The 22,127-nt window shown below is 39.6% G+C and overlaps 1 protein-coding gene and 1 long non-coding RNA gene across 6 annotated transcripts in view; one reads left to right on the forward strand and one right to left on the reverse strand.

Moving 5' to 3' along the window:
* The window catches only part of LOC138755756 (protein tyrosine phosphatase type IVA 3-like), a 105,677-nt gene that overhangs the window by 39,991 nt on the left and 43,559 nt on the right, over positions 1-22,127 (forward strand). Inside the window, exons 2-3 of one of the 5 annotated variants that reach the window (XM_069922308.1) lie at positions 12,115-12,218; positions 14,543-14,668. The exons of 2 other annotated variants lie outside the window; for them this stretch is intronic. The gene's annotated coding sequence lies outside the window, so the exon portion shown is untranslated. Of the gene's footprint in view, positions 1-12,114; positions 12,219-14,352; positions 14,669-22,127 lie in introns of those variants that run through there. 2 more of the 5 variants (XM_069922310.1, XM_069922309.1) reach the window with 2 other exon arrangements.
* The window catches only part of LOC138755759 (uncharacterized), a 49,113-nt gene that overhangs the window by 23,033 nt on the left and 3,953 nt on the right, over positions 1-22,127 (reverse strand). The gene's annotated exons all lie outside the window — the stretch shown is intronic.

Consider the following 22,127-nt stretch of genomic DNA (forward strand, 5'->3'; position numbering starts at 1 on the left):
AATTCCATGTGTATTTTTCACTTCACGTAGATGGAGACTTTAGGAAGGAAAGGTTGACTCAACCTTGAGCCAAATTAAGCCACAAAAGTTAAGACTTTATGGAAGGGAAGCGTGTGCAGATTTGCATTTCTCTCATCATTTCACTTGAGGAAATTTGTATTCAATTAATGCTTCCTTTTGCTTAATCAGTTTAAATGCTTAAAATTTTGATAAATTTGTCAAATGCCTTTTATGTTTCAAGTAATTTACTAGTATTAAAAATGTATGCTAACTCAATATAACATTATTCATTATATTGTAATGCATTATTGAAATGCAATGCCAGGCATGGTGGTGGAGAATGGTATAATGAAGACATTTAAAATACACAAAAAATAGAGGGTGTGGGGACAGGGAGATTTAAATTACTGAGTTGGTTTGTAGATTAGCACAACATTGTGTTCTGAAGCGCCTGTACTGTTCTGTGTTATAAATGATATTTGAGAAAAGCCCATGGTTTTTGCTCAATTAAATTGACCATAGAACATTACAGCACAGAAATAAGCCCCTTTGACACTTTTAGTTTGTGCTGATCATTTTTTTTGCCTAGACCCACTGACCTGTACCCAGTTCACAGCCCCCCATACCTCTCTAATCCATGTTCCTGTCCAAATTCTTAATTTTTAAAAAAAATTTCCATATATTTATTCATAGCCAAGTGTAAAATACAGTAGTCACATATTGATAGTCCATTATACATGATGGACTAAAACCCCAAGAAAAAGCATAGTAAGAGAGAGATAAGGAAAAACAAGAATAGAAGCCTGGTTGCCAGAGAACACCCCTCACCACACAGCTCTGACCATTTGTATCTTTTGATACTTCCAAGGAGGTTAATGACGTTTGAAGTTTGGGCCCACAATTTGTGAATGTGGGTGTCACATTTTCAAAAATACAACATTTATTTCTTAGATTATGTAATCTTCTCAAGAGGAATGCAGCTATGCATTTTTGCATTTCATCGTTTCATACTTAAATGGGTGCCTGATTTCCATGATACTGCTATAGATTTTCTTGCTTCTGCCAAGGCAATCTTTACAAATTTTTTTGATATATAAATAATTTCAAGTTTTGTCTTATCCCATCAATATTGCCTAATGAAAAAAAAGAGTTTTGTGGGAATTTAATTCCTGTAACCTGTTCTTAAAAAAAAAAGTCAAATTTATCCTAAAGGGTCTCACTTTAGGGTAGGACGAAGTAGAATGTAAATTTAGTTATTTGTTGACAACAGTGTTATGGGGTGTCCACTTCAGCAGTCGAAGTAAGAAAAAAAGTTAGTCAATTAATATTTATAACAATTATAATATTCAAAATAGAGAAAAATAAAATAGCAACACCCCCCCACCCCATTGATCTTGTTTAAATAATGCACAACATTATGCCCCTCCATTTTGTGGGTTGAGACATCTGTCACAAATACACACAAGACAATAATCCATTTCACCTCTAACCTCCTTGGATGTTTACCATATATTAATCTTGCATTTGTAAAAAAAAATTAAAAAAACACTTTTAAAATTTTCAAATTCCCTCTTGCTGATTAGCTGGCAGTTTCCACAAATTTTTCTGCACGAACATGATCTGTGAAGAACTTGTTCTTTCCTCCTTGCAAGAAAATCTTCAAAGTTACAGGATGGCGCTAAACATATCTGTAACCTTTTTGCCATGAGGCATGTTTCACCATATTAAATTCTCTTCTTCAACAATTCTAAACTTGTATCAAGATAGAAAAATATCTTGGTTGCATGAAACTCTAGTGTACTTCATCCTTCTTTAGCTTCTTGTGCTGCTGGTGCCAATATTATTTTTGTCTTGATAATGAAGACATTTTATCAGTATAGACCTTGGTTTCTAATATGGTGTAGGCAGAGGTCTTAAAGGTCTATGTGCCCTTTCAATTTCAATAATATTTTCAAATTTATCTGGTCCCAGAACCTCTGGCATCCATTGTTGAAAGAATCTTATTGGATCCTCACCTTCTTTAAAACCAACCATTTTAATGTTATTTTTTCTACTAAAGTTTTCTAATAAATCAACTTTTCCCCAAAGCTGCTGCTTTTCAATAAACCCATGCATCTGTCTCATTTTCACTATTCTGTCCTGTGCCTCCTTCATACCAGCCTCTACTTTTTTTCTAAAACTTTCATCCACATTATCCAATTTATTTTACAATTTATATACAATATCAAAGTATTTCTTTATCTGTTTATCTGAATTTTTCATGTCTGCTCTCATCTTTCTGTTCTTTTATTAGTTTAGGATTTGTGCAGTCTTCCTCCTGTAACATTTTATTTCTGACCTTTTGAAACTTTTATTTACTTTGTTTCTTCCTCTCCTTGATCTTTTTCCTCCTCTTCATCACTGGCCTGTGTTTGGGATAGATAAATTTCTTCTAAAATTTGATATTTATTGGAGCCAGCCTGTAAGGGCCTGAATTGCCCGGGGATGAGCTCTTACCCGTTACAGAGTCCAGAGGACCCCCAAAACCAGCAGCAAAAGAAAGGCACCACAACACAGGGTGACTTAAACAAAAGTAGTTTTTAAATATATTTGAACAAGAAAACAGAATTAAACTATAACTTATTACTTAATCTACTTACTGAACCTACCTAACCTACTTCATCCCCCCTCTAATACTAAGGGCAGGTGTGTGTAATGTTTATTTAAGATTAGAAAAGTTCTTTGGATCACAGTGTAATCTCACTGGTTGCAGGCAATTCTTGTACTGTGCACAGAAGTTATCATTAACAAAGTTCACCAGTCTTTAGGGCTTAGCAGGCAAATGATTACCACTCAGGAGGGTTCTGGCTGGTTTTCAGAGAGAGATTCCTTTTCCAGGACATCCGCAACTAATTCCTTCTCAATCAGTCTTGCTGACGAAATTTGCCCCCTTTAGGGTTCTCCAGATGATCCTCTTTCTTTCAGGTCACCTTTCAGACTGCCAGTCTTCTCATTTGACCAGGCAGCCTTCCAAAGTTTGCCAGCTTATCCTTCTGGAAATGATTTGTGTCTCTCCTCTCTGTTTCACTCCCTCCCTTTCTGAGAGCAAAACTTTTCTCTCCCTGTCTGCAAAAATCACATGCTCTCCCAGGCAAGCTGTATGTTGATACTTTGTAGCCTCTTGCAAGAAGGACTCTGCAAAAGTCCTGCAAATATTCTGTGTTTTAAAATGTTTGTATGCAATCTGCTCTAACGATTCCTCCCAAACCATCTCTAAATACTCTGTCACACCCCAACTCCCGGATCCATGGAGACAGTAGGCCTTATTTCTTTATCTTGTCAATGTTCTGTTTGTGTTCCCAATGGGTCAAAGGTGTTCTTTCCTCTTTTAGATGATATTCTTCGATCATTGTAATGTGCTTGAGCAGTTTTTAACAGTTTTGGTTAAAAGTACTTTGCTTATTTAGCACTTTTTTAACTTCTACCCAGGAGAGTCAGATTTCCACTTCCTGACTACCCCATCATGTGATGACCCCTTCTTAAAATGTAAAAATTGAGCCTGAATTTACCACTTCAGCTGGCAGCTCTTTCCACACTGTCACCACTCTGCGTGAAGAAGTTCTCCCCCAAAACTTCTCCCCTTTCTCTCTTAACCCATGTCCTCTAGTCTGAGCCTTACTGACTAACCTCCCACGTGTGACCTTGTCAAAGGCTTTACTAAAATTCATTAGTACATTAGTTTCCTTTTCTCAACACCACCAGTCCAATGTCGCAACAATTGCATAATTAAAACTAGTAATTAGAGGTGACAGTAGCAAATACCAGGTGCAGGGAGGAAAGTTTAGTGGAGGCGTCAGGGATAGACAGTCTATCCTTCTACAGCTTTTTGGTAACCTCCTCAAAAAACACAACCTACCAGGCACAGACCCACATTGAGTATCCCTAATTAGCTTTGGCTATCCAAATAATTGTATATCCAATCTCTTATGTTACCAGCCCAGAGGACCCATAAACCCAGCAGCAATAGATATTCACCAAGATAAATGGTCACTTCAACAAAAGTTGCTTTTAATTATCTTTAAACATGAAAACAGAATCAAACTTTAACTTATCTATTATTAACTTAACCCCCCCCCCCCCTTTAATTCTAAGCACATGTGTATGTAATGTGTGTGTAATTTCAGAAAAATTCTTTGGTTCACAGTCCAATCTCACTTCTCATTCCTCCAAGTTCACTGGTTGTAGGCAATTCTTAAACAGTACACAGAATTTAACATGTATAAAATTCACCAGGCTTTGGTGTTTGAAAGGTAAATGGTTACTGCTCAGGAAGGTTCTTGTCAGTTTTCAGAGAGATGTGTTGTTCCAGGGCATCCACAACTGATGTACTTCCATCAGTCACCTCAGTGTCTTGCTGATGGAACTTGCCCCATCAGGGTTCTCCAGATGATAACCTCTTTCTTTCAGGACACCACAGAGTGCCTTTTTGTTTCCCTTATTCCAAGTGAAACATTAGACAGCCAGTCCTTCCCACTTGCATGAACCACAAGTGTTTCAACTAGGCTGTCTTCCAAAAGCTTGCCAGCTTGTCTTGTTTCAATTCCAGCAACATCTGCTGTCTGACACTGTCAAGTGATCTCTGCTTCTCTCTCTTTCTCACACACACTGAGAGAAAGCCTGTTTGACTCTCTCTGCTTGCAAAACCATATGACCCTCTTACAACAGCAAATTCTACTTTCAGACAGCAGTGGCTCCAGCCTGCTCTTTCACCTGTTACCTTGGTAAACAATAATCCATAGTGACATCTCTTGAGCATTCTTCAAAGCTCTTGCAAAAAGTGTGAGAAGCTACTATGTCTCCAGTATTTCAAATAATATCTGTTTTAAAGTGTTTTAAAGTAGTTAGTATTTCTATATATTGATTTAGAAAACTTTCCTGAGCACATTTGACAAACTCCAAGCCATCCAGCTCTTTTACAACATAGGAGTCCCAGTATATATGTGGAAATTTAAAATCTATCACAATCTTGTTTCCTGCAACTGTTTGCTATCTTTCCTACAGCTGTCTGCTCTATCTCCACAGATTTGCTCCGCCAATTCTTGTTGACTAATGGGCAGTTAATACAACCCCATGAGTGTGGTCATACCTTTACTGTTCCTCAGCACCACGCATATAGCTTCAGTAGATAAGCCCTATGCATTGTCCTCTCAGAACACAGCTGTGATATTTTCCCTGACAAGTAATGCCACTTTTCCACTTTGCAACTCCACCCCCACTCCCCGCCCTCCATTCTATCGCGAATAAAGCAATGGAAGCTGGAACATTGAGCTGCCAGTCCTGCTCCTCCTGCAACCAAGTTTCACTAATGGCCACAATGTCATAATTCCATGTGCCAAACCACGCTTAAGCTCACCTGGCTTTCCTACAATACTCCTTGTATTGAAATAAATGGACATGAGAAATTTCCATTACGTACAACCTGTTGATTTCTACCGGTGCGGGCAATTTTCATGTCATCTTTTCCCTCCTTCCACTCTTCTATCTGCTCTGGCACCCCTGAAAATCTGCTTTAACTCCAACGGAGAAGCACCAGTAAACCTTCCTGCAAGAATATTAGTCCCCCTCCAAATCAGGTGCAACCATCCCGTTGGAACAGGTCCCACCTTCCCTGAAAGATGGTCCAATGATTCAGAAACATGATTCCCTCCCTTCTGCACCATGTCTTTAGCTAGACGTTGAAAAGTATTTTCCTCCAATTTCTAACTTCACTAGGACTTAGCACAGGTAGCAATCCTGAGATCACCCCCTGGAAGTCTTGTCCTTGAACCCAGTGCCTAACACCCTGAACTCTCCTTTCAGGACCTATTCACCCTTCCTACCTGAGTCATTGGTCCTCATATGGGCCACAACATCTGGCTGCTCACCTTCCCTCCTGAGAATGCCATGAATTCAATCTGAGATCTCAGACCCGGGCACCAGGGAGGCAACATGCCATCTGGGATACTATATCTCTTCCATAGAACCTCTTATTTGTCCCCATAACTATAGAATACTCTATCATTCCACTTCGCCTCCTCCTCTTTTCCTTCCTTAGCCACATGACCAGATGCCATGCCAGAGACCTGATTGTTGTGGCTTGTTCCTGGTAGGTGATCTCCCCCAACAGTAGCCAAAAAAGTATACTTGTTATTGAGGGAAATGGCCACAGGGGTGCCCTGCTTGACTGTTCCCTTTCCCTCTCCTGACTGTTGTCCATCTACCATCCTGCTACCTCCTAGGTATGATAGCATTCCTGTAACTCTGGTCTGTTACCCCCCCCACCCGCCTCCGGAAAGATCAGATTTATCCAACTCCAGCTCCAATTTCTTATCTCAGCTTTTCAGGAATTGCAGGGATACTTCTCAGGGATACTGCTAACTACTTGGGGGTTAAATTACTAAAAGATTCATATAAACTTAATTTTTCTCCTCTATTCAAGTGTGTGATTGTCTTTATCATCTTAATAGGTCATATTAATGCAGTTAAAATGATAATATTACCTAAGTTTTTATATTTATTTCAAATGATTCTAGTTTTCATCTGAAATCTTTTTGAAATAATATTGACTCAAAAGTTTCTTCCTTTATTTGGAAGAACAAAAACTCTAGAATTAGTAAATTTAATCTACAAAAATTTTAAAATGATGGAGGTACGGCCCTACCTAATTTTCGGTTTTATTATTGGGCTGCTAATATTCCCTATCTAAATCTGAATTTTTATTCTGATAAATTGGATTTTCCATTATGGACAGATTTAGAATTGAGATCTATATAGCAGTATTTAGTGGCCTCTTTATTGGGGGCCTCTCTTCCATTTAGCTTTCGAAGGTCATTAGGAATATATCTAATCCAATACTCAAACATAAATTGCTTAACTGGTTCTAATTTAGGATTTTTAAATTTAAAAAAAAGTCTTATCTAGTGTTATCTCTCACAATTACTTTTCTTGACCATCAACAATTGATCAATTTTTCTTTACAGAAGAAAATCAGAGATATTGTTTCTTTTGGAAATTTATTTAAGGAAGGTTGTTTAATGTCTTTTGAAGAGCTTGCAAGTAAATATGACTTAATAAATACATTTTTTAGATATTTACAGATTAGAAATTTCTTAAATATCATATTACTGGATTTTCCACTTTTATATCCACCACATCTAGTTGATAATCCTTTCTGAGAAGGATTCAATTGAAAAATATTAATTTGAATTATGTGATAATTATTGAAATTGCGTCCAGAACTTCATAAGATTAAAAAGGTTTAGGAACTGGAACTGCAAAACCCTTAGGATCTATGGGACAAGATTTATAAACTGGTAAATATATCTTCTATTCGTGCTTGACATTCATTAATCCTATTCAAAGTGATGCATCATGTTCACATGTCTAAAGATAAATTGGCTTAGTTTTTTTAAAATCTCTATTTGTGACAGATGCAAATCTGAAATTGCTACATTAACACATGTTTTGGTCTTGTTCATCCTTAGACAACTTTTGAAAAGCAATTTTTAATCTTTTCAACTATACTCCAGGTTGAGCTATGATCCAATCCAATAACTGCTCTTTTTAGGGTTATTGACCCAGACATAGGGAATTTTTCTGTACCTATTCAATGGGTTGTGGGCTTCTCTTCATTGTGGCGAGAAGAGCCATCCTATTCAAATGGAAAGACTCTAGACCTCCAACAATGGTTTTCTCATATTATGTCTTGACTAAGCCAAGAAAAAAAATTAGACATCATGTATTTGATTCATTGGTGAAATTTGAAGATACATGGTAACCTTTTGTCTTATTTTCATATAATGTATATATTTCTAATGTGATTAGATGTATTTATTCTTCCAGATGAGATAATCTTACCTTTGATTCTTGATTTACAGTAGAAACAAAAAAACTATAAAATGTGTATCCCTCAAGATAAGCTGCTCAGCTATTTTTTTGTTAGTTTTTTTATATTGGAGTAGGTTAGGTAGGGTTTTTGTATAATAATTTTTTTCCACCCCATTGGCATGGTGGGCGTGCGCGATATTGTATTTTCCATTTCATTTCCTTTTCATTGTATTACATTTCTTAAAAAAACCAATTTAAAAAAAAAATTAAAAAAAGAAAGGGTTACTGCTGGTTTTCATAGATTACAGATGGGGAGCTGTGAGAGAGAATCCCACAGAACAAACTGCAGGCTTCCCTGACGATCCACATTCTGCAAGAGGAGGATTTCCCTGCCTTGGTTGCCATTCACACTGTTTATGACTACATATAACAATTACAGTACGGAAACAGGCCATCTCGGCCCCTCTGGTCCCCACCGATTTTAAGTGAACTCTACAAGTCCCACCTACCTGCTCCCTGCCCATAACCCTCCAATCCTCTCACGTTCATGCACTCATCCAACTTTCTCTTAAATGACAAAATTGACCCTGCTGCGACCACCTCTTTCAGAAGGTCATTCAATTCTGCCACCATTCTCTGAATGAAGAAGCTTCTTATGTTACTTCTAAAGTTTTGCTCCCTAACCCTTAACTTATGACCCTTCATTCCAACCTCACCTACTCTCAAGGGGAAGAGCCTATTCGCATCTACTCGATTCCCCTCATAATTTTATATACTTCGATTAAACACCCCCCCCCCCGCCTTTTACGCTCCAATGAATAAAGACTAATCAATCTTTCTTTGTTTTCTAGATACTGGCACCATTTTAGTAAATCTTCTCTGCACCCTCTCTACCTTATTGATAATCTTCCAATAATTTGGGGACCAGAACTGCTCATGAAGTTCCAAACTTGGCCTCACCAAAGCCTTAAACAGTCTCAACATCACCTCCCAGCACCAATATTCTATGCTTTGATTTATAAAGGCCAGCATATCAAAAGCCTTCTTTACCACTCTATCCACATGAGAATCCACTTTCAAAGAATGATGAACCATTATTTCAAGATCTCTCTGCCCCTCTACATTCCTTGATGCCCTCTCCTTCACTGCATATGTCCTGTTTTGATTATTCTTTCCAAAATGAGACACTTCACACTTATCTACATTAAACTCCATCTGCCACCTTTCAGACCACTCTTCTAAGTGTTCCAAATCCTTCTGCAGTCCCTGAAAACCATCTTCACTATCCACAACTCCCCCTATTTTTGTATTGTCTGCATATTTACACACCCAATTTACCAATCCATCATCCAAACCATTAATGTAAATGACGAACAACAGGGACCCAACACCGATCCCTGAGGCACGCCACTCATCACTAGCTTCCATCCTGACAGATAATTATCCACCATGACTCTCTGGTGCCTATCTTCTTGCCACCGTTGAACCCTTCTGACTATCTCAACGTTAATCCCGAGTGCCTGAACCTTCCTCGCCAACTTTCCATGAGGAACCTTATTAAAAGCCTTACTGAAATCCAGATGGACTACATCTACTGTTCTAACCTCATCAATCTTTCTAGTCACTTCCTCATAAAATTCAACAAGATTTGTCAAACATGACCTTCCCCTCACAAACCCATGTTGGGTGTCCCTGATCAATCCCTGCCCCTCTAGATACTTACACATATTATCTCTAAGAATACTTTCCATTAGTTTACCAACCACCAACATAAAACTTACTGCCTGATAATTGCTGGGCCTACACCTGGAGCCACTTTTAAACAGAGGAACCACGTTTGCAACACGCCAATCCCGCAGCACGACTCATTCCTCCAGTGACTGTTTAAAAATCACTGTCAGAGCCTCTGCTTTATCCTCCCTGACTTCCCTCAAGATCCTGGGGAAAATCCCACTTATCCTACACCTTCTTTCTTTGGCTTGGCTTCGCGGACGAAGATTTATGGAGGGCTAATGTCCACATCAGCTGCAGGCTCATTTGTGGCTGACAAGTCCGATGTGGGACAGGCAGACACGGTTGCAGCGGCTGCAGGGGAAAATTGGTGGGTTGGGTGTTGGGCTTTTCCTCCTTTGTCTTTTGTCAGTGAGGTGGGCTCTGTGGTCTTCTTCAAAGGAGGTTGCTGCCCACCAAACTGTGAGGCGCCAAGGTGCACGGTTTGAGGCAATATCAGCCCACTGGCGGTAGTCAATGTGGCAGGCACCAAGAGATTTCTTTAGGCAGTCCTTGTACCTCTTCTTTGGTGCACCCCTGTCACGGTGGCCAGTGGAGAGCTCGCCATATAACACGATCTTGGGAAGGCGTTGTTCCTCCATTCTGGAGACGTGACCTACCCAGCGCAATTGGATCTTCAGCAGCGTGGATTCGATGCTGTCGGCCTCTGCCATCTCGAGTACTTTGATATTAGGGATGAAGTCGCTCCAATGAATGTTGAGGATGGAGCGGAGACAACGCTGGTGGAAGCGTTCTAGGAGCCGTAGGTGATGCCGGTGGAGGACCCATGATTCGGAGCCGAAGAGGAGTGTGGGTATGACAACGGCTTTGTATACGCTTCAGTTCAGTTGGTTGTTTTTCCAGATTCTTTTGTGTAGTCTTCCAAAGGCGCTATTTGCCTTGGCGAGTCTGTTGTCTATCTCGTTGTCAATCCTTGCATCCGATGAAATGGTGCAGCCGAGATAGGTAAACTGGTTGACCGTTTTGAGTTTTGTGTGCCCGATGGAGATGTGGGGGGGCTGATGGAGGACCTCAGTTTTCTTCAGGCTGACTTCCAGGCCAAACATTTTGGCAGTTTCCGCAAAGCAGGACGTCAAGCGCTGAAGAGCTGGCTCTGAATGGGCAACTAAAGCGGCATCGTCTGCAAAGAGTAGTTCACGGACAAGTTGCTCTTGTGTCTTGGTGTGAGCTTGCAGGCGCCTCAGATTGAAGAGACTGCCATCCGTGCGGTACCGGATGTAAACAGCGTCTTCATTGTTGAACTCTTTCATGACTTGTTTCAGCATCATGCTGAAGAAGATTGAAAAGAGGGTTGGTGCGAGAACTCAGCCTTGCTTCACGCCATTGTTAATGGAGAAGGGTTCAGAGAGCTCATTGCTGTATCTGACCCGACCTTGTTGGTTTTCATGCAGTTGGATAACCATGTTGAGGAACATTGGGGGGCATCCGAGGTGCTCACCATTCCACATCCTTTTCCCCAGTGAATCGATTCTCTAGTGGACCAATTCTACCCTTCACTCTCCTTTTGCTATTCACGTACTGTATTTGTAAAAACCCTTCGGATTTACTTTCACCCTGTTTGCTGTAGCCACCTCGTACCTTTTCACTATCCTAATTTTCCTTCTTAAGATTTCTACAATCCGTGTATCTTCCAAGGATCTCATCCATAACTTACCTATTTAAAACCTGCCCTTGTGCCTACCTGTTGAATCCTTTTTGTTCCTCAAATAGGGTGGCCATTTCTTTTTTCAAATCCTACACCACCTCTAACTCAGCCCAGTTTTAGAGTGGTTTGGGTCACCTGACCTGCTTCTCTGTCTTTGACTTGCACTCAATTGCCCAATCAACTGCCCCTCTGACGTGCTTGAAGATGTAATATTGTACTGAATAAGATAAAAATATAATTGTCACAAATCTAAATGGGCTTGTGACTTTTGTGTGTGGTTTGGAATTGAACATTTAGCATGGAAGCAACAGTGAGAAGTGAATATATATATATGTGTGTGTGTGTGTGTGTGTGTGTGTGTGTGTGTGTGTGTGTGTGTGTGTGTGTGTGTATATGTGTGTGTTTGTGTGTGTATATATATATATATATAGGTACATTGGAAAATGAAAATCATAAGGCAAAGTAAAAAAAGATTATTTGGAGCAATATAAAACCAGATTACATTTCCCCAATAAATATTGTTTTGAATTATAAATACCTTCTGAATTCAGTCAATTTTATTTTGTTCCTTCCATCATGGACGAGGCGGATTTGTCTGCTTCAGTCGCTTCATGGTCTATATATCTACTTTCTTGAAATTTACTTTGTTAAAAATGCATCTTCCCTAAACTTTACTATGTACTGTATAACTTTGTTTTTTTTTTAAATTTGCTTTTACTAAGATTTAATATGACTGCATGTAAGAAAATCATTCCTGAAATGTAAACTCTGTTTCTCTTAACACTGAGGCCTAGCTTGCTGAATATTTCCAGTATTTTCTCGTTTTGTTTTAGATTTTCATGTCGAAAGGATGCCATTTAGCCCACTGAATCTTTGCCAGCTCTCAAAATATTTCATTGCAACAAGACTTCAGTCAGTGGCATAAGAATTAAAATTTGTAAGTCAAATAGTTGTAAATCAGAATTTCTCTGCAGGAATGGCCAGGTCAAACTGATATTAAATTTAGCTGGATTGAGCAATAATTTTGTAATTTATTTTTTAGTTCTTCTTGAAAAATGGGCGTCGCTGCAAGTTTCAGTAGTTTTTTTTGCATTGCTGAAAGTTGTCATAGTTTGTCATTAAGTGACTTGTCATTTGAGGAGGCAGGTATGTACAGGACTGGGCAAGATTGATGGTCTTTGAGAAAATGAACAAATCGATCAGTTTAGAACTGTAGTCACTTTTTCATCCAATTAACTGATAAACTTCAGGAAACATGTTGCATTTGACTGCAATTCTACTTGATCAAATGCATTTATTTGGCTTGCATGTTTAAATTTTGTTATCGTATTTGAAATGTTGAATTATTTTTGGTGTAATGATTAAATAATTATAACGCTATTTTCGTTAAGAAAATCTAGATGCCAGGGTCGAGTGTAAGGCACAAATGTGCAGGAGAAACTCAGCAGGCCATATAACATCCATTGAAGGAAAATGCAATCAATGTTTCAGACCTCAGCTTTTAATTCCTTACAAAGGGCATGGATCTGAAATTGGTTACCTTTTACTTCCTATGAAGGAATAGTCTGATGAGTTTCTCCAACACATTTGTGTATTGAACAAAAAACTATTGAAGTTTTCAAAACTTTCCCATTTCTCTATTTAGCCACCAGATGGCAGAGAGAAACCCCATAAAGTGCAAGAAGCAGTCAGCATCTGGAAAGAGAAACGGTTTAATTTTTCTGCTTGTAAAAATGTTACTGTATGCTGTATCTACATCTTTTGGTTTGATTTTCATTTGGAATAGAAGAAAAAGGTAGTTTATCTCAGGGACGCATTGCCTGCAAGCCAGTCTATGGATTGCAACCACAAAAGGATTTTTCGATATTGTTGAAATGACCAAGAAAAATATACCCTAAATAATCCAAGTACACGATTAAATTTTTCTCTTCTGATTTTTTTTTTTCAAATGGACCAAATAGGGTGGCTGTTACTTTCATTACAATGTACGTTCATATGGATCACGAAGGGAAATATCACAACTGATGTGGGGAACCCCACCCCATGTAGTTCTGCCTCCAACATTCTCCTTAACAAACTCTCAAGGGCAAAGCTATATTTTATATTAGCAATTCTTTACTTTTATTTTACAGTAATGTACTCCTGCTGCTACTTTCATTTTGCTGATGCAGAAGCTACTTCCAGGATAATTTTACATTTGCCAAAGTAATACTCTGCCACACCCTTGCCCACTCACTTAACACGTATATCTCTCTGTAGACTCCGATAATTTGCTTTTCTACTCAGACTAGTATTATCAGCTAACCTAGATGTGCTACCTTTGGTCCCCTCCTCCACATCATTTATAATATTTATATATTATAAATATAATATATATTTATATATTATAAATACGTGGACCCAACACTTATTTCTACAGTACTCCACTAACCCCTGATTGCCCTCCAGAGAAATATCTACCGTATTGATCATAACTCTCTGCTTTCTGTGAGTTAATCAGTCCTCTATCCATGCTAGTTTAGTACATGATCCCAAGTGCTCTTTGGAAATCCAAGTTCCCATCTATCCACTGAATTCATCCTCCAAGATCTCCAGAAAATTAGTTACAAATAACCCACCTGTCCAAAAATCCATGTTGTGTCTGATGAAGCAATTTCTATTCAGACATCTCACAATTTCTTCCTTAATTGCTTCAAATATTTGACCAATGAAGTATCCAACTAACTGCCATCTTTTACCTGCTTCTGTCTAACTTTTTAAATGCTGCCCTGTTCATTGTATTATTTGAGTGTACATTATTTGAAAAGACCAAGCAAACTCTTCTGGTTTGTTATTAGACATGCTCCACTTGCATCAAATTGGAAAGCATATTGCTCTGCAAAAGAGGGTTGGACTTCTCCAGGTGCTGGCATAAGTCCCGAGCAACGAGACTTAACAGATCTGTGCTGCAGCCAGCTGAATGGCTGTTCAGTTCCCCACGAAGTTGCCTTTTTTTTAAAACTCTCCCTTAGCTGTCATTTGAGATTGCTAATTGGACGCAGACTTTACATAGACGAACACTGACATACAGGAAATGCATCGTGTGGAATTTATCTGAGAAGTGAGGGAAGGTCCGAAACATTCAGATAAACTGAAACAAGGAAAGAACTTCTCAGTGCAACTGCACTCTAGCTCTGTTGGTACTTGTCAGATAACCAGATGCATTCATTGCTTGCATACAATTTATCAATGTTTTTTTAAAAAAAAACACATTGTGTTCAGATTGTCAAAGCAAAAAGCCTGAAAGAATGTGCATTCTTCTCTGCTGAGGGGATTTTCCAAGAAGAATGGTGGCAACAGGATTTTACAGATTTTAAGCAGGAAGTTATCACCGCATTTTGTAACTCAGTGAGTTTATTTCTGTTCTCTTTAAAAAATGTATTTAAATGCATTAATAAAGATATTATTGGTGTTAGTGCTCTAAATGTGTCCTGCAATTCATTGAGATTGCAAGAAAAGTCTCCATGTTTAATAAAATTAATATAGGAATGCTTAATTTAACCCATCAGTTGAAAAAACAGTATTGTGGTCTGTAACACTGAATCTTCTCTCATCCCTGTCTCTTGACTTTTAATAGTTTTCAGGCACACAAACGATTCAGTAAAAATGTATGTTCATGAAATTTTTAATGAAGTAATACTTCAATATCAAAAAATGTGCGTGCAGACTTGAAATGTTTCATATGTAACTGTTAAGAGCAATCATGATTTAATCTGCTGTGCAAATGTGCTGAGCTTGCTGTCCTGTGTTGTACTTTGCAGTAAATGTTCATTCAAATGTGTTTATAAAATTGGTGGTCTATGTTTCCGTACATTATCAATTTCCATGGAGTGGCTTGTAATTAATTTTTTTAAAATTACCCAGTTAGAAATCAAAATGAATTTGAAAAAATACTTAGACATTTGAGTAAAATTTATGCCATGTGGTATAAAAGCATGGTGATTTATTTAGTGAACTGTTCAGTTAGTCTTCATGGACAGCCTTTGGATTTTGGAACAAAACGTTAGGTGAAATGAAAATTTTAAAAATTATGCTGGTTGTCTGAGGAAAGAGTTTGGTTCTTTTGCAATAGTTTATTGCACCATTGCAATTTGGGTTTTAGTTTTAAAGAAATAAATGTTCTCTCTGTCCTTTAAATCCATAGATGAAATGAGCTTGCATATATCTAGTCTCTGAAATGTTTTCTCTATTGTACTGTGACAGAGTATATAGATATGTTTTTGGGAGATAAATTGGGAAAGGTTTGTTAGAGTAGGTTACATACAAACACTTTAAAACCGATCTTATTTGAAATACTGGAGCTCAGCTAATGCAAGACATATTGGGGCCTCACAGCCTTTGCAAGAGCTTTGAAGAGTGCCAAGAGACTTTGCTAATGGATTGTTGTTTACAAAAGGCAACAGATGAAAGAGCATGTCAGAGCCACTGCTGTCTGGAAAAGCGCTTGCTGTTCTAAGAGGGACATGTGATTTTACAAGCAGAGAGTCAAACAGGCTTTCTCTCAGCGAGAAACACAAAGATCTCTTGTTAACTGTTACAGCCTGCAGACAGCAGCTGGGACTGGAACAGGACAAGCTCACAAGCTTGTAGAATGCCCCATTTTGGAAGAAGGCCTGGACAAAGCCCTTGTGGTTCATGCAATAGGAGAGGACTGGCTGTCTAATGTTTCACTTGTAATAAGAGAAGCAGAAAGGAACTCTGGTGACTTGAAAGAAAGAGGTTATCATTCTAGAGAACCCTTAAGGGGCAAGTTTCATCACCAAGACACTGAAGTGGCTGATTAAAAAGGAACAACAGATCTCTCTCTGAAAACCAACACAAACCTTCCTGACTGGTTAACCATTTACCTTTCAAGCACCAAAGCCTGATGAACTTTATAAATGTTAAATTCTGTGCACATTATAAGAATTGCCTGCAACCAGTCAACTTGGAGGAATGAGAAGTGAGATTGCACTGTGAACCAAAGAACTTTTCTGAACTTGCATACACATTACATACACATGCGCTTAGAATTAGAAGGGGGTAAAGTTAGGTTAAGTAAGTCAATAGAGATAGGTTAAAGTGTGATTCTGTTTTCACGTTTAAAGATAATTAAAAGCAATTTTTAAGTAACCATTTGTGTTGGTGAATATCTATTGCTGCTGGGTTTGGGATCCTCTGGGCTCTTAACAGTTCTTTGTTTATTAGTTATACATAGCATTGGACATTACCAATGATAGGTTAATGTGGCATGCTCAATCAGATCAGGCTGTGTTCTGTATAACGAACGTGTAATGTAATATATTTAACCATAAATATGATATTAAATGCAAGAATGGGCAAAAGGACCATTTTGAGGGATGTATCAAGAGCAATCTTTTCCTTGGATTCTATTTCATTTGGTTTCTGATGAAGTAAAATGCAGGGTTCATCATTAATTGTTATTTTCTTCCTATCTACATAATTGTCTTATATACATTGTGGAGCATGGGCTGCATAATCTTAATCTTAATCTATTAAACAGTATTTGGAATATGCCTACTCAATCCCTGACTACAGAATTTGTATCATGTATACAAAAGCAATTGCCCCAGTGAACTCAAGTCAATTAATTTGCATCTCTACGTTCATAGCACATGATGTTCTGGTTATACATTCTGGGAAATAATTTTACTTAACTTTTTATGCTTTCAAGAACAAGGATAATTATAAAGTTTAAATGTATTGTCACTTGATTTGTCACTGCAGTAATTGAGGTGGTTTTGTGAGCAGACCTGGCAGCACATTTCACTTTTTTTTCTCTTGTGTCCAAATCAATTCAGTGGCATCTAGTGTCCTTTTCAAAGGAAGTCGTGATATTTAAATTTTTTATGTGACATTTACCTCTTGCCTGTTACAACTGTGTACATTTATATTGGGCACTTAACATAATATAACAAAAAAGAAGGTAGTGTAGTGTCTCGCGTCTCGGGCCAACACACTGGAAATGGCCCTCAAACGCAGTGACTTGCAAGACTTCGCATGGGCTAAGATGCCATTTCCATAGGGCTCAAGTGGAATGGTGAAACTGGTCAACCACCACCAGTGGATCGCACGGGGCCCAATCAGGGACCGGATGCTGGAACTAACCAATCGGTGACTGACCCGTTCAGCCACACCCCGCTGCTGACATGGCCAAGCTCACTATAAAAGGCAGAGCTACCGCTGAATAAACTGTGTTGAATACACTCTACTGGCCTACAAGTTTCGAGCTACAGCCCAGGAGCTATAACCTGGGTGTAGCAGTAGAGACCCGGCTACAGTGGTGACCCTGACAAGTCGAAACGGTGTTTTGGACCGGTCGATAGAGCAGCAACCTGGGATCAACACCATAACATTGAAACTGCCCTGCTTCTGGACTGCCCAACCATGAGGGTGGTTCCAGCAAGCTGAGGCGCATTTTGCCATTCGAAGGATCTCAGAGGACAACATTCACTACTACTATGTGGTCAGTGCCTTTGACCAAGACATGGCAGCCCAGATTATCGATTTCCTTTAGCAGCCCCCAGATTAAGGAAGGTATGTGATCAGTGCCTTCGACCAGGACACGGCAGCCCGGATTATCCATTTCCTCTAGCAGCCCCCAGAATAAGGAAGGTATGTGGTCAGCACCTTCGACCAGGACGCGGCAGCCCAGATTATAGATTTATTCTAGCAGCCCCCAGAATAAGGAAGGTATGTGGTCATCAAAGAGCTACTAACCCGCACTTTTGAGCTCTCAAAGCACGAGCACGCTGCTCGTCTGCTGCATATCAACGGTTTGGAGGACAGTGCCCCATCCACCCTCAGGAGTGACCTGCTCGCTCTCTGTGATGGCCACACCTCCTGCCCACTGTTCCAGCAAATATTCCTGAAGAGGCTGTCGGGGGACATCTGGCTGCTCATTGTGGAGGAGGATTTCAAAGACCCCAAGAAGGTAGTTGCCCTAGCAGACATGCTATGACTAGCAAAGAGGAGCACCTTCACTTTGATCGACCAGGTGATGACAACACGTCAACAGCGCCCAGCCACGAGGAACACCAACTGGCCAACTGAACAAGACACCCCACTGGTGAGCTGTACTGTTATCATTAATGGTAGGGCTCTGATTCCCGGTGATGCCGCTCGCCCTGCACATTCCAGGGAAGTACCCGGGCTGGCCATCATTAATGGCTATGACGACCGACCAACTGCAAAGCCACCTACATATCCAGGACTTGCTGTCAGGCCAATGCTTCTTAATGGACATTTGGGCACAAAGTATCATCCCCACCACCAGCCTCGAAGCTCGCTGTGGCAAAATGGGCCGAGAACTCTGTCCGAGTGGCAAATCACTCTAGTATCTGAACTTTTGACTCCTGTTCCATGCCCCTTCACTTCGGGGTCCGCTGGTTCACCTAGATGTTCACCATGGCAGCCGTGCAGCAACCACTTTTAGATGCCGAATTCCTGAGGGCCTATTCCCTCTTGGTGGACATCAAGGGGTGTCAACTGGTATACAGTAGGACTTTCCAATCGCTCTCCCTCAATGGCACTAAGCTGACCAACCCCTACTGGTACTTGGTGATTATTGCCACCAATGAGTTCGCCAAGATCCTGACGGATTACCTCCCCCCACTTCCATTCGCCAGAACCCAAACATGGAGTGCGACACCAAATCATGACTGAGGGCCCTTCCCTCCATGCCAGGGCACACCGCTTCCCCCATGAAAAACTTGGCCAACACTGGAACTGGCCGTCGAACGCGGCGGCTGGCAAGACCTTGCACGGGCTGAAATGCCATTTCCATAGGCCGCCAGTGGAATGGTGAAACTGGCCAACCACAGCTGGCGCATCACAGGGGGCCTAATCAGGGCCCAGATGCTGGAACTGACCAATTAGTTGTTGGCCTGCGCAAGCCACGCTCCGCTAGTGGCGTGGCTGAGTTCACTATAAAAGGCAGAGCTGACCCTGAATAAACTCAGTGTTGAATACACTGTACCGGCATGCACGTCTTCTTTCCTCTGCAAGTTCCGCGCTATGACCTAGGAGCTATAACCGTGAGCAATAACCTGGCTGTAGCAGTAGAAACCCTGCCACAGTTAAAGATTTTAACAGCGTGCATTTGGTTGCATGACAATTCTGCTATCTGATAGCAGTAGGCTCAGGGAAGATGTATGTACGTGCAAGACAGTATTCTTTTTAAGATCTTGGCAGTTCTTTACAAGTTGCAGCTTGTGTTTATATCTCTCTATGGTCTCTGTCTGCTAATAGAAACTGAAGGTGCTTGTGAACATTCAATAGATAAGACCACTTAGGTGAAGCGATAAACTAAATTTAACTTGCAGTCTCATTCTGTTTTGCCCAAGTCCACTTGCTCTCCTCCACACTATTGTATCCCCATGACTACAATAATTATGGCCACAGTGATCAAAATTTCAGGCACTTCCTGGTACCCGAATGTGGAGTGCACAGAAGTTTATAAGCATTAAGTTTAAAAGTAAACTAAAACATGTGACTTCATTGCAATACAGTGCAATATTAGGGCAGCATGGTTGGTGTAGCGGTTAGGGTAACACCTTTACAGTGCCAGCGATTGGGGCCAGGATTCAAATCCTGTGCTGTCTGTAAGGAGTTTGTATGTTCTCCCAGTGTCCACATGGGTTTTCCCCAGGGGCTCCAGTTTCCTCCCACCATTTGAAACATACCTGGGGGGGGGGGGGGGGGATGTATATGTTAATTGGGTGGCATAGACTCGTGGGCTGAAATGACATGTTACCATGCTGTATGTACGTCTAAATTAAAAAATATTAATATTAAAAATACACAAATGTGCTGGAGTAACATCTATACGAAGTAGAAGGTAACCAATATTTAGGGGTTGAGTCATTTGTCAAGGTATGAGGAAAAAGCAGGCAGACCTTGACAGCACTAGGAACCTGGGTTCTAATCCAGTGCTATTTGTAAGGATTTTGAATAGCATCCTGTGTCTGTACGTTTCTCAGGTGCTCCAGTTCCTTTCCATGTTCTAAAGATGTATGAGGTTAGAAAGTTGACTGGTGATTAAGGTGACGCAGATTTGTGGGCTGGAAAAACCTGTTACTGTGCTATTCCTAAATTAAAAATATTAAATTCCAATTTGTTTTCATAGTCCTGTGTATAAAAAGACGTGCATTTACGTCATACCATGCATTACTTAAAGGATGTTCCAAAGCTCTTTACAAGTAACAAAGGACTCTATGTTGACCACTTTAAATATAACTGTTACAGACAAAGAAAAGTGTCAGCCAGCTTGTGCACAACAAAGACCCATTGAAGAGCAGTGTATATAATTAGATTAAGTGTTCTATGGATATTGGCTAAGGAATTAAGATTGAAGCTTGGGAAAGTGCACCTGCTGCCCTTTGAAGTACCTTTTATGCTTTCTCGTCTGCATAAGAACCTCTTGCCCAAGAGAAAACAATAGGCAAGATGTGCAGTGAAATAAAAGTCTGCAGGCACTTTGATTGTGGTAGAAACACGAAAATACTGGAGCAACTCAGCAGGTCATTCAGTGTCCAAAGGAGGTAAAGAGATATAATCAGTGTGTCAGGCCTTAGCCCTTCTTCAAGGTAAAGCATGCAGCAAGTATTGCGTGGGAGTGTTGAGTTGCATTGTACATTAAAATTGCCTGAATGTGTTTTAAATCCACATCCCTCTGATCCAGGTGAAAGTGTTGTAGTGGATACATTGCCAGCACAGAACCTATTCTTTTTTTTAAGAACATGATAAAATTTAAAGTGACTTGAAAATAGTAGATTCGAGCAATTAAATTAGTGCTTCATGAAAGAATTAACACAGGTACCATGGACTGCAAGCTTCCCTATTATTCTAAGAATTTTTAACTTTTGCCCTTTTTGTTCTTGCATATCGTGTGAAATGCAGTGTTTATGCTGAACAATAAGGCAATTTTAGTTAATTTTTAGATGTAATATTTTATAGAAAGAGCATTAATCTCAACTATTTGGCAGTATTTAATCACTTTATTTTTGTGTGCTTCTAGTGTAATAAGTTTCCAATGCCATGTTTTCAGATGTCATCTGAACTGGGAGGGTCTCTGGGCACAAAATCAACTGGGACAAGAGTGGAATCATACCACTAACTGATGGGGACTAAACAATTTAGATGGCCTAAGAATGGGATCAAAATGGATAATGATTTAAAAAAATTTAAGATGAACTACCTCCCCTTGCTTAAAAAAAAAATTGAAGAAGATTTAAATAATTGGATAACTTCCAATAACATTGATCAGAAGAATGAACTGTATTAAAATAAATATATTCCTGTGTATGCAATGCCTCTTTCAGACTCTTGTGGAAAGGTGTTAGCCAGAATCTCCATGGAAAAATAAACTTGGAAATATCATGGTTACAAGTCCCAAATTTTTAATATTGGCGGTCCACATGAAATTTGTCACTTCCCTCTTTGATGGGTGGAAATTGAACTGGAGAGAGAGAGAGAGACTCCAAAAACACCTCTCAGATATGTAGAGAATTGTTACGTACAAGGGGCAATTAATACCATTTTAACAGTTAAAAATTAAATTTAATATTCATAATACAATCTTCTGCTACTTTCAATTAAGAATTTTTTTTGAGAGATGAATTAGGACCGACCATGATTTTACCAGAGTCCAGTGAAATGGAGATTCTGCTTTGAAAGGGGAGCACAAAGAAATTCACATTAGTGATGTATTCTCTATTTCAACCGGGTACTCCTAAATGAAAACAAAGATGGGAATTATGACAGAGTATATAGATAGATTTTTTGGGAGATAAATTGGGAAAGGTTT

Source organism: Narcine bancroftii, chromosome 2, assembly GCF_036971445.1.
Source record: "Narcine bancroftii isolate sNarBan1 chromosome 2, sNarBan1.hap1, whole genome shotgun sequence".
In the NCBI taxonomy this organism is placed as follows: Eukaryota; Metazoa; Chordata; class Chondrichthyes; order Torpediniformes; family Narcinidae; genus Narcine; species Narcine bancroftii.